We start from the raw sequence: 13,334 nt of genomic DNA, 5'->3' as shown, positions 1-13,334 counted from the left end.
TTCCCCTCTCTCTTTTCGATTATCATGGGAAAAATGTGATAACATAAAAGTGCAAGAAAGTTGTGTACAATGCTGGAAATGATGAAAAAGAAAATCTCTCCATGCTTCCTCCTCCATGTGAAGAGTATTCCTGTAATAATAGCTAATAGCATACCAAGAACATGAGGGTGTCACAGTGGAGATTTGTTTTCTGGTACAGACACCTGATACAACTATTCCACAACAAAACGTACTTTCAATAGGTGTGGTACCAGTGCACTCCCATAGGATAAAAGAATATTATGTCCTCCAGGAATCACATTGGGTACACCACATACAGCATAAACTGTACAGCAACTACAATGCTTTGTGAGCAAGTAATAACAGTCAGTATCTTTAATTTTAACATAACTCTTGACTCCCATAATTATCTGCTTATACGTGTGCTTGTACTACAGGATATTGGTAAAGCAAATACTAATTGAATACGTCTTAACACTTTTAATACTTAGCAGAAATCTGAAAAAAGTAAATTGTTTTATTACTGTATCACCTCTATGGCGAATTAAGAGGTACTGACTGGTTTCTTTGAACATTTAATAGAAGCCTTCTTTTTTACCTGGTATTGATAAAGAGCCATTCCAAGTTCTGTACAGAACAATCTCTCGCATTTTTCATGAGGTTTGTTATTCTGTACACTAATATTTCTTCTTCTAAATGGTAAATAATGCATTCAGACAGTGCTGGTATTAAAGGTAATTCATGAAATAAATTATATTTAAACCAGAAAATTAAAGGTTCCACATGGCACATGAAAAGTACCTTGCTACACAAATGTTTGTACAGATTCCAAAATGTCCGTGAATTTGAGTTACAAACTTTTTTAAATAGAAATATGAAGATCACAATACTTTGGGTCTGCAATAACTCAAACGTAAAATACTTTAGTTCCCTATGGGAAACTTTGTTCCTTACGTGACTCGTGCAACTGCTTTCACTCTTAATGGAAAACTAAATGGTTTATGTTAAAGTTAACTAGCAAAAAGTGTAACCATTGTTACATAATTTCTGTGAAGTAAGATTCGTTAATGTTATTTCCTTCCTTTGTCGTCATAACTCGATAATTTCAGTTCCGTATGGGACATATGAACTAACAAAATGAAATGCTTTTATTACTATGACCAAACAAAATCTTTTTAACATGTAGTACACAGTTCAAATCAGCAAAAAGTGTAACCGTATAATTAAGGTAAATGTTGATGAAAATTAGGCATGTAACATGAATACTGAAATTTCCTAGATTTCCACGTGTACCTGTAATCACTGTATTCTGTACTTTGTAGTGCTAGAAAGATAATTCTATATGATTATTTGCATTCTCTCCCCCCCCCCCCCTTAACACAGGAAAATATAATAGAAAGACATCCTAACAAAATAAGGACAAAATTCAGAAAATTAGGTTTTGCCTGACTCAGGTCCCCTTATTCTAGAATGGTTATAAAGTAATAAGAATGCTTATGATCAACTGGAACATTGTGTTCATTATAGGAAGTATTAAAACATGAATTAACAGAGTAACAATTTTATTGCTCTTATGTTGCAGAGTATCCACAAACATTACTGTTAGAAACATAGGGCCACTGCATACTTCATTAGATCACACTCATCCTGTGATTAAACTGTTTTCTTCAAGTGAAAAATTCAAGGTAACATAGTTATTGAGGGACATATTTTCTCACACTGAAAGCCATCTGTCAAATAAGTCTCAGAACATTTTTTTTTTCATTAATTTCACAAAAATCACCCGTTTTTAATGCAAGTGCATATTTTGTAGCACCAAACATCTTAAAATAAGCTTGTATAATAAACAATTATAATTTTGTTACAATATCCACACAGGATGTAAAGACTTAATTTTACTTCAATGTGATTCATCTTTTGAAGTTCATTATTACACAACAACAAATCTATCGACAAAATAGTTTTAAAAAATCTGTCAAAATGTCACACCCATCTGCATGGAATGTCCCATTACATAATTTTTCCAATTTGAGCACTATACATGATAAAACAATATGAGTTTATTTAACTTCTGCCTTATACTTGATTTGTTGTTTAAAATTTTCTCAGCAGGCTTTTTTTCCACATGTTTTTAAGCGTATGCAGGAGTATAGGGATGCAATCTTACAAACAAGTTGAGTCTGATTTAAGTCCTCAATCCTAATTTCATAACGGTAATCATGACCAAGAGCAGGAAATGGGTAATCTACAAATTTATTTTTAACACAATGCAAAATCTTGGCCTGTATATGTTTCTGTCACATATCCCCAGCAGTCACAAACATCTGAAACAGTTTCTGAGTATTCTACAACAGAGTACACGCAGTCACTTGTTTTGACCAGTTCTCCCCATTTAACAAAATTTACAAATGCATTTTTATTGGCCATATTGGGAAAAGCATAGAGAGAATCACATTCTAATGCAGATTTAACTACTGGTGGCTTCAGTATGTGAAGACAGTCTTTGCATGTGATCTGCCTTGAAAGGCGCAATGACACATACCCTGCAATATAATAGAGTATGTTTTACTTGTGAAATGAGAATTTAATTTTATCATCAAGAAGTGCACACCACTCCTCTACTTCATTTTCTGCAGCACTTTCATCACTTTCTACTACATGCTTTCTTGCGTGAAAATCATAAACAGGTGGCAAACAACACACATTAAAATTTGAGCAATTCCCATTCATTGCAGTGACACTGTTACCCAAGAGCAACTTTCTCATGGCACATTTGAGCTGGTATGCATTTGGATTGTTGTTCCAACCACATCTGGACTGAATGCAGGGGGAAAAAAGCTCTATGTGGTCTTGTGACAGTTTATATGTTAGCAAATACTTCAAAGTAGATTCAACACAAAGCATACTTGTCAGAGCTATGTGCCTTACTGATTGCACATTGAAAATTATCCCAAAAGCAAAAGTATTTCTTGCATGGAGCAGCAATGGAACATCAATGATTTTTAAGCTTTTGATATAATTTTCAGTGTGTCTGAAAATACCAACGTGTTGACTGGGTGTTGTGTGATGTCCTTAGGTTAGTTAGGTTTAAGTAGTTCTAAGTTCTAGGGGACTGATGACCATAGATGTTAAGTTCCATAGTGCTCAGAGCCATTTTTTTTTAATTTAATTTTTTTTTAAATACCAAGCCAATAAGATTTGTTATCAAGTCTCAGGGGGCTCTTATACCCTTTACCTAATGGAATTCTGGAGTTCAGAATATCAAAAATCCTATCAATATTATACAAAAATTCTACTGTTACTTCACTTCCTTTAATATTTGGATCATCAACCCACCTCAAACACTCTATACTATCTGCCACACTAGAACTCAGTCTGTGGAGCTAATGAAACATTCATTTTTCTATTTACATAACTTATATGTCCTGATAGTTTTTTTGGCAAATGTCATACCTTCTTCTTGTTGTACCTTGTTCAATTGCTCAACGAAATGCCATCTAATAATGCCAGTTGGAGACTCAATAGCAGATACTTCTGCTAGAGCATTTCTGGCAAACTTAATCATATGACATGTCCAAGATACAATAAACATTGTAGCTCTTAAAATCACCCTTGGAAAAATTTAAAGTACAGCCAAGTGTACGTAAAGTGCTTATATTTACCTTGCAGCCATCAGATGTAACACACCAGACCCTAATGCCAGAACTATGCAGCCTCTCTAAAGCGGATTTTATCAGTGTGGCCTGATTATTTGCCTGTACACCGTTGATAAAGAAATATGCAATCGGGCATATAAATTTGCCTTTAATAGAGATAAGCATGAAAACCAGAGCCTCAGATGCCTCTATTACTTCTTTTGACTGAGGCACTTCCCCACCAAACTCTAAAAAACCTGTGTATTGCTTAGTTCCTTGGTCCCAAACTACTTGCTTCCTAAGTGCCACATTGTCTACAATTAGACATGAATCACTGAACTGGTCCCTTACAATTGGGTTCGAATCAACGTACTTAAAAACATCTTTTAAGAAGCCAGTTTCACAGTCGACACTTGCCCCCCCTTTTGGAAATCAATGATTTATGGGTCAGAGGCATTAATTTTTGCAGGTATTCATATGCTGCTGGTGAATAATAGTACACAGTCATCGCAAACCTTTTCACATTTGTTGTGTATCTATTACCCTTTGACGAGAGGGAGTTGTCCACTAAATTGCACACTAATTCCACTTGTGTTCCTTTCTGATGATTGAGGAAGTTATGTAACTTCTCAGGAAGATGCCCCTTCTCCTTCAATGAACTTTTGATGTCATCCATAGAAAACACTTTCTTCTCTCTTCTTCGAAGTTTTTCACGGACACACTTAAGTTTACGTTTTAATTCGTGCACAATGTCTGAGAAAAAATTGCAAGTTTTGGTCGCCTTGTCTTCCATTTCTACTTTCGACTGTATACCACAATCAATTACTTGAGAACCAACTGCACTCTGAAATAAAGAAATAATTTCGTTATATATGATTGAAATAACTCAAGGCTTGATGAAAAAATATTATAAGAAAACTTTGGGGGTGTGAAAACATCCTTATACTAACGATTTCGACACAATTCGTAGCTTCTACATTGGATAAATGGGACGTGCTTTCCACGGAAGAATTCTCATTGACAACATTCTCCACGCAATCAGTAGCTTCTGCAGAGGGCAAATCAAGCACGGATTCCAGGACAGAACGCTAAAAACAAAAATATGGAACTGTATTACAACATTGCTTAGACCTATGTAGCCCATTTGTGTCCGTACGAAATAAATTCACAAAAGTCAAAACCACACACATAGCAAGGAAATTAATTAGCTACCTCAAATGGAGAAGCATCGTTGTCACTCAAAATCCTAACATGTCGTCGTGGCTGTTTATTTGGTGGCATCAAATGTGTAGGAAAGTCAAAAATTGATGGCGCTGCTTCGGGTCTGAGACGTTTCTTCCACGTTCCAGGGCTCACTACGTAATCATCTTGTCGGAAAAGGTTTCCGCAAAGAAAACTGCAAGACGTAGGTTTAAAATCCTTCCGCTTCACGGAAGTAATCCACTTCTTTAGCAGCTCTGGGTGCTTTAGAGGAAACCTGTTCAAAAACATCGAATTAGCAAACGCACTAAGTCTGTATTGTTGTCGTATTGTATCGGTAGTCCTATTACCTGTGGTCCTATTACCTGTGAAATGGTAAGTCACTTTCCTTACTCCATCGCTTCGTACGATTGAAAGCGGAACAAGAAATCACCATTTCGATAATCCTTAATTCCTTATACACCGTACAGACCGAGAGAAACTTCTTGGCAAATTCAAATATGGAGGGCAATACAGACGATAGTAATCAGCGGGTAGAGCCATCTATCGGTAGGTCCGGTAGTTGAGCATCCCTCATTTTGCTAGCTTTAGACGCCTGTAAGGCGATGGCTCAGTTTGACTGATCATGACACTCCCATCCAGGTACACGGAAAGGTCTCAGAAATACTTTAGAACATTTAAATGTAGTTACATAAAGAAAACTAAAAGGAAAAATCTTACTTCGTTTTGAAAAGGCTGAATGGGTCAGCTTTACCACTGACGTATGGAGTAATCCAGCAAAGATATGCTCATTTTGAGTTGCACAGCCCACTTCATTATAGGCCCAAAAAGGGAAAATGTTATACTGGCAGACAGTGTCTTCAATGAAACTTAACCAATTTATTGACGAATTTAACTCAATAAATAAAATCCACAAGGATATCTGCAACAATGCTTTTAATATGCAAGCAGCCATGCCTTGGGGAAACTTTGCTTATATTGGATGTGTAGATCATGCACTGCATGATGTTATATTCAAAGACGCTACAGTAATGGATATAATTAAAAAATGTCGCATTATTCTAGGTCATTTTAAAAGGAGTGGAGAAGCATCCCGATATTTAAACAAATTTCAAGGAACATGCAACTTACTCAAACATGTTTGTATTCTTGGTGTCGAAACCTGCTGGAACAGCACCTATTTAATGTTGGAATGACTCACTGAACGAAAAAGTGCTATCAATTAATACACCAAAGAACGCAGTGAGATAATACTCCCAACAGCTGAAGAATGGGTACAAATAAGCAACTGTATAACAATACTTGAGTGCTTTCATCAAGCAACACTTGATATTTCAAGCGACTGTTCATCAGTATGTTTAATAATACTGTTGATCGTCATGCTTAATTTAAAATTGACCACAAAACATGAAAATTTATTTTGTTTTGCTTAGAACAGCTCAGTGTCGGTTAGACCGTCAGTGACAGAGCCGTTACATTTCCTGCTGCTAATAAGGCGAGTACACCGTTCGCTTATTACATATTTTTACGAGTTTCAAACAGAAACGACTTCAGAAATGGATAGGCACTGTGATTGCTGTGTACAGATGCGAGCAGTGTTGGCTTCTGTTATAGCTTGAGGCTGCTGCCAAGGGGCATGACTGTGAAGGGTCAGATGCAGGGATGTGAGGGCCATCGAGCACCACCCACATGTCCCCCAATCGGTCCACTACTGTGGCCGTCCTGGGTACTGCCTGCACTGAGGTTGACCCCTCAGCTGTGGTCGAGTGGGAGATCATTCCAAAGTCTGGCAGGCAGTGAAAGGCCAATCATAGGGCCTCCCAGGCTCGTTTGACGAACAGGTTTCAGTCATTATCTGTGGCTGACGAAGTCGCTGAGCTAGATGCATTCGTCCGCCCTGTTCCAGAGGAAACTTCTCGGCCCACAAGGTCTGGGCATTCACAGAGGGTGTGTTTGCTGGTAGTTGGGAGCTCCAACATGAGGCGCATAATGGGATCCCTTAGGAATTTGTGTGTCAAGGAGGGGAAGGAATCCAGTGTGCACTCTATGTGCATACTGAGGAGGGGGGGGGGGGAGTCATTCTGGGCATGTAAAGGGTGCTTTCGGATGCCATGAAGAGTGTGCAGGGTGCAGCCAGCTGTTGGTGGTGGCCCATGTCAGTACCAATGTTGTGTATCACTTTGATCAGAGGAGATTCTCTCTGGTTTCAGGCGGCTAGTGGAAATGGAAAAGACTGCCAATCTTGCTTGCAAGATTAAAGCAGAGCTCACCATCTGCAGCATTGTCAACAGAGCTGACTGTACCAGAGCTGACTGTGGTCCATCGGTGCAGACCCGCATGGAGGGTCTGAATGAGGGGCTCAGGCGGTTCTGCAAACCTATAGGCTGCAGATTCCTTGACTTGCGCCATCAGATGGTGGGTTTCGAGGTTCCGCTTATTAGGTCAGGAGTCCATTACACACAGGAAGCAGCTGCACGGGTAGCAGGGGCTGTGTGAAGGAACTGGGCGGTTTTTTAGGTTAGAGGGTCTCAGGAAACCACAGAAAGGGCGTCTATCTAAAAGTGGCAGGTGTAACACAGTAACATAGATGTAGAAATGATCAGTATTGTAGTTGTAAATTGTCGTAGCTGTGTTGGGGGAGATCCAGAGCTCCAAGCCCCAATAGAAAGCACTGAAGCTGAAATAGTTACAAGTACAGAAAGCTGGCTAAAACCGCAAATAAATTACGCTGAATTTGTTTCGAACGACCTAACAGTGTTCAGAATGTATAGATTAAATACAGTTGGTGGTGGAGTATTTATTGCTGTCAGAAGTAGTTTACCTTGTAGTGACATTGAATTAGATAGTTCCTGCAAAATAGTATGGGTAGAGGTTATACTTGACAGTCAGACTAAGCTATTAATTGGATCATTTTACCGACCCCCTGACTCAGAAAATATAGATGCTCAACAGTTCAAACAAAACTTGAGTCTCATTTCAAATAGGTACTCCACTCATACAATTATCGATGGTGGCGACTTCAATCTACCCTCGATATGCTGGAAAAATTACACGTTTAAAGCTGGCGGCAGGCATAAAACGTCATCCGAAATTGTACTGAATGCACTATCAGAAAATTATTTTGAGCAGTTAGTTCATTAGTTCATGAGCCCACTCGAAGCATAAATGGTTGAGAAAGCATACTTGACCTCTTAGCAGCAAATAATCATGGACAAATAGGAAGTATCACGACGAATACAGGGATTAGCGACCACAAGGCAGTTGCTCCCAGGCTGAATACCGTAACACTCATAATCATCAAAAAGAAATGCAAAGTACATCTGGGTAAGAAAGCTGATAAAAGTAATTGTAATGCCTTTTTAAGAGAGAGTCTCCACTTCTTCCGCTCTGATCACGTAAGCATAGAAAAGATGTGGAATGATTTCAAACAGGTAGTATCAATGGCAATTCAGAGATATATACCACATAAATTAATAAGTGAAAGTGATGGTACTGTTCCCCCATGGTACACAAAACGGGTCCTATCACGGTTGCAGAAGCAACAAAAAAGGCATGCTAAATTTAAAAGATCCCAAGATTGGCAAAATTTTGCAGAAGTTCGAAATATAGCACATGCTTCAATGCACGGTGCTTTTAATAATTTCCACAATGAAACTCTGTCTCAGAATCTTGCAGTAAACCCAAAGAAATTCTGATCATAAATAAAGCACACCAGTGGCAAGACGCAATCAGTATCTTCACTGTGCGATAACAACGATGAAGTCACTGATAACAGTGCCACGAAAGTGGAGTTACTAACGCGGTTTTCCGAAACTCCTTCACCAAAGTAGACAAAGTAAATACACCTGAATTCCAATCAAGAACAACTGCCATGATGAGAAACATAGAAGTAAATATCCTCAGTGTATTACAGAGGAGCTTAAATCACTTAATAAAGGCAAGGCCTCCAGTCCAGATTGTATACCAGTCAGGTTCCTCTCAGAGCATGCTGATACAATAGCTCCGTATTTAGCAATTATATACAACCGCTCGCTCACAGAAAGATCCGTACCTAGAGGCAGGAAAATTGCTCAAGTCACACCAATACCCAAAAAGGAAAGTAGGAGTAATCCTCTGAATTACAGGCCCATACCACTAACGTCAATTTGCAGTAGGGTTTTGGAACATATATAGTATTTGAACATTATGAAGTACCTCAAAGAAAACTATTTATTGACACATAGTCAGCACGGATTCAGAAAATATCGTTCTTGCGACACACAACTAGCTGTTTGTACTCATAAAGTAATGAGTGCTATCGACAGGGGATGTTATATTTGAAACTTTTTATTTAATTCTGAAACTGCTGAATGCTTTACTTGTTTATATCATTTCAACACTGGCATAGAGAATTTTCCCTGGCAAACTTGTTCTATTCATTTATGACCCACAACATACAAACGCAATCTGACTGCAAATAATTAACACAAAAGAATGGCCCTGAATGCCAAGAAATCTTAACAGTAACATCACTTAATGACTCACCTTGCAGAAAATCGTCACTACATGAACTACAGCTAGCAGCGACTACAGCCACCTAAATAAAAAGATTCTAACAAGTAATAGACATTTAAAAATTTTGTTGCAGTGCAAACAATGTATTTAACAGATTTTATGTTAATCATGTGACATCCAGTTCCAAAATTATATAATCATCAATAAATTAATTTCCCAAACATTAGCAGATACATCAAACATCATTTTACAGTCCATGTCCAACCAATACTAAGTCTCCATGACAGACACACGTCCAGGCAGCCCGATTATGCTAACACTGCTAACCTCCATCACTGCTAACTATTAACTTCTGTGAGTCCGACCAGCCACAGAGTCTCTTACAGAGGGCACACAGTGCTGTCAGTGAGAGTGCAGTCTATAGCGCTGCCAACATAGAAACACATAAACAGGCTTCTTACATAGCCCACATGCTCCACTCAAAAAATTTTACAAAGTGTTTTGGGCAGTGGCCAAGACAAAGTTGTTAAAAATTTTTCCCATATTAATAGGTCAGGTGTCCACTACAAGCAGGAGGCTCCTGCACGGGTAGCAGGGGCTGTGTGGCGTGGACTGGGCGTTTTTTTTTTTTTTTTTTTTTTTTTGTTAGAGGGTCTCGGCGGGAAAACACAAGAAGGGCTTTAGTCACAAAGGGTGCAGGCTGAGCACAGGAAGATCGTAGATACAGGAACCATTGGTTTAACAGTTGTAAATTGTCGTAGCTGTGTTGAGAAAGTACCAGAGCTCCAAGCGCTAATAGAAAGCACTGATGCTCAAATCGTTATAAGCACTGAAAGGTCGATAAAGCTGGTGAGATGCTCAGCCGAAAGTTTTGCGAAGAACCTAACAGTGATCGGAAAGGATAGACTAAACGCGGTTGGCAGTGGCGTGTTTGTTGCTGTTAGATGTAGTTTATCTTGTCACAAAATTGAAGTAGATAGTTCCTGAGAGTTAGTATTGGCAGACATCATTTTTGGCAACAAAATAATAATTGGATCCTTTCATCGATCTACCAATTCAGATGATATGCTTGCTGAAACGTTCAAAGCAAACTTGAGTTTGATTTCAAATACGTACCTGACTCATACAATAATAGTTGGTGGTGACTTTAATCTACCCTCGATATATTGGCGAAAATACATGTTCAGTTCCGCAGGTATGCATAAAATATCATCCGAAATTGTGCTAAACGCATTCTCTGAAATTTACTTCGATCAGTTACTTAATCAGCCCACGCGAATAGAAAATGGTTGTGAAAATACCCTTGACCTCTTAGCAACAAATAATCCGGAGTTCATAACGAGCATCAAAACCGATACAGGGATTAGTGAACACAGGGTTGTCGGAGCGAGATTGAATATTGTAATCCCAAAATCCTCGAAAAATAAGCGAAAATTATGTGTATTCAAACAAGCAGATAAAAATTCACTTGACGCCTTCCTGAGAGACAATCTCCACTCATTCCAAATTAATAATATAAGTGTAGACCAGATGTGGCTTATATTCAAAGAAATATTATTGGCAGCAATTGAGAGATTTATACCAAATTAATTAACAAACGACGGAGCAGATCTTCCTTGGTACACAAAGTGGGCTATAACGCTGTTGCAGAAACAACGAAAGAAACATGCCAAATTTAAACAAACGCTAACTCCCCAAGATTGGCGATCTTTTAGAGAAACTCTAAATTTAGCGCGGACTTCAATGCGAGATGCTTATAACACTTTCAAATGTTCAAATGTGTGTGAAATCTTATGGGACTTAACTGCTAAGGTCATCAGTTCCTTAGCTTACACACTACTTAACCTAAATTATCCTAAGGACAAACACACACACCCATGCCCGAGGGAGGACTCGAACCTCCGCCGGGACCAGCCGCACAGGCCATGAGTGCAGCCCCTTACCCCGATCGGCTAATCCCGCGCTGCTATAACACTTCCCACAACGAAAATTTGTCTCGAAACCTGGCAGAAAATCCAAAGAGATTCTGGTCGTATGTGAAGTACGTTAGCGGCAAGAAACCATCAATGCCTTCTCTTTCTCTGTGCAATAGCAATGGGGATACTATCGAAGACAGTGCTGCCAAAGCAGAGTTACTAAACATAGCCTTCTGAAATGTCTTCACAAAAGAAGATGAAGTAAATATTCCAGAACATGCCAACATGAGTAACGTAGAAGTAAATATCCTTGGAGTAGTGAAGCAACTTAAGCCACTTAAGTCTTCTGGTCCAAACTGTATACCAATTAGGTTCCTTTCCGAGTATGCTGATGCAGTAGCTCCATACTCAACAATCATGTACAACCACTCGCTCGACGAAAGATTCATACCCAAAGACTGGAAAGTTGCACAGGTCACACCAATATTCAAGAAAGGTAGTAGGAATAATCCACTATATTACTGGTCCATATCGTTAACATCGATATGCAGCAGGATTTTGGAACGTATATTGTGTTTGAACATTACGAATTACCTCAAAGAAAACTGTCTATTGACACACAAGTCAACATGGGTTTAGAAAACAACTTTCCTGTGAAACACAACTAGCTCTTTATTCACATGAGGTGCTGAGTGCTGTTGAGAAGGGATTTCAGAGATCGATTCCATATTTCTAGATTTCCAGAAGGTTTTTGACACTGTGCCACATAAGTGGCTCGTAGTGAAATTGCATGCTTGTGGAATATCGTCTCAGTTATGTGACTGGATCTGTGATTTCCTGTCAGAGGGGTCACAGTTCATAGTAAGTGACGGAAAGTCATCGAGTAAACCAGAAATGATTTCTGGCGTTCCCCAAGGTAGTGTAATAGGCCCTTTGCTGTTCCTGATCTATATCAAAGATTTTGGAGACAATCCAACAGTTGTCTTAGGTTGTTTGGAGATGACGCTGTCGTTTATCGAATAAAAAAGTCATCAGAAGATCAAAACAAATTGCAAAACGATTTAGGAAAGATATCTGAATGGTGCGAAAAGTGTCAGTTAACCCTAAATAACGAAAAGTGTGAGGTAATCCACATGAGTGCTAAAAGGAACTCAAACTCGAGTTACACGATAAATCAATCTAATCTAAAAGCCGTAAATTCAGCTAAATACCTACGTATTACAAAGATGAACAACTTCAACTGGAAGGAACACACACAAAATGTTGTGGGGAAGGCTAACCAAAGACTGTTTTATTGGCAGGACACTTAGAAAATGTAACAGATCTACTAAGGAGACTTCCTATACTACACTTGTCCGTCCTCTTTTAGAATACTGCTGTGTGGTGTGGGATCCTCATCAGATAGGACTGACAGAGTACATTGAAAAAGTTCAAAGAAGGGCACAACGTTTTGTATTAACGCGAAATATGGGAGAGAGTGTCACAAAAATGATACAGGATTTGGGCTGGACATCATTAAAGGAAAGGCGTTTTTCGTTGGGACGAAATCTTCTCACGGAATTCCAATCACCAACTTTCTCCTCCAAATGCGAAAATATTTTGTTGACACCTACCTACATAGGGAGGAATGATTACCACGATAAAATAAGGGAAATCAAAGCTAGCACGGAAAGATACAGGTGTTCATTCTTTCCGCGCACTATACGAGATTGGAATAATCGAGAATTGTGAAGGTGGTTCGATGAACCCTCTGCCAGGCACTTAAATGTGATTTGCAGAGTATCCATGTAGATGTAACAATATCAAATAGATCAAATGTATACAATTATTAATATACTGTTGGTCAATAAAGCTAAATTGGCTTCACAATCCCTAAAGACAGTCCTAATCATTCATCAGGAGAGAAGTCTATGACAGTTTTATGTACAAAGGTTGAGCAAAAAAAAAAAAATTAATAATAATAATAATAATAATAATGCACATGTAAGTAGTGGATCACCAAGCAATATTTAAGTAGTGTCGTCCTCCCCACGGAAACACAGTGTTGACTCTTGATATGAGGATTTCAGTTGGAAGATTCTTAACACTA

The sequence above is a fragment of the Schistocerca serialis genome, chromosome 3, assembly GCF_023864345.2.
Source record: "Schistocerca serialis cubense isolate TAMUIC-IGC-003099 chromosome 3, iqSchSeri2.2, whole genome shotgun sequence".
Lineage (NCBI taxonomy): Eukaryota > Metazoa > Arthropoda > Insecta > Orthoptera > Acrididae > Schistocerca > Schistocerca serialis.
Note: the sequence above shows the minus strand (reverse complement) of the source record.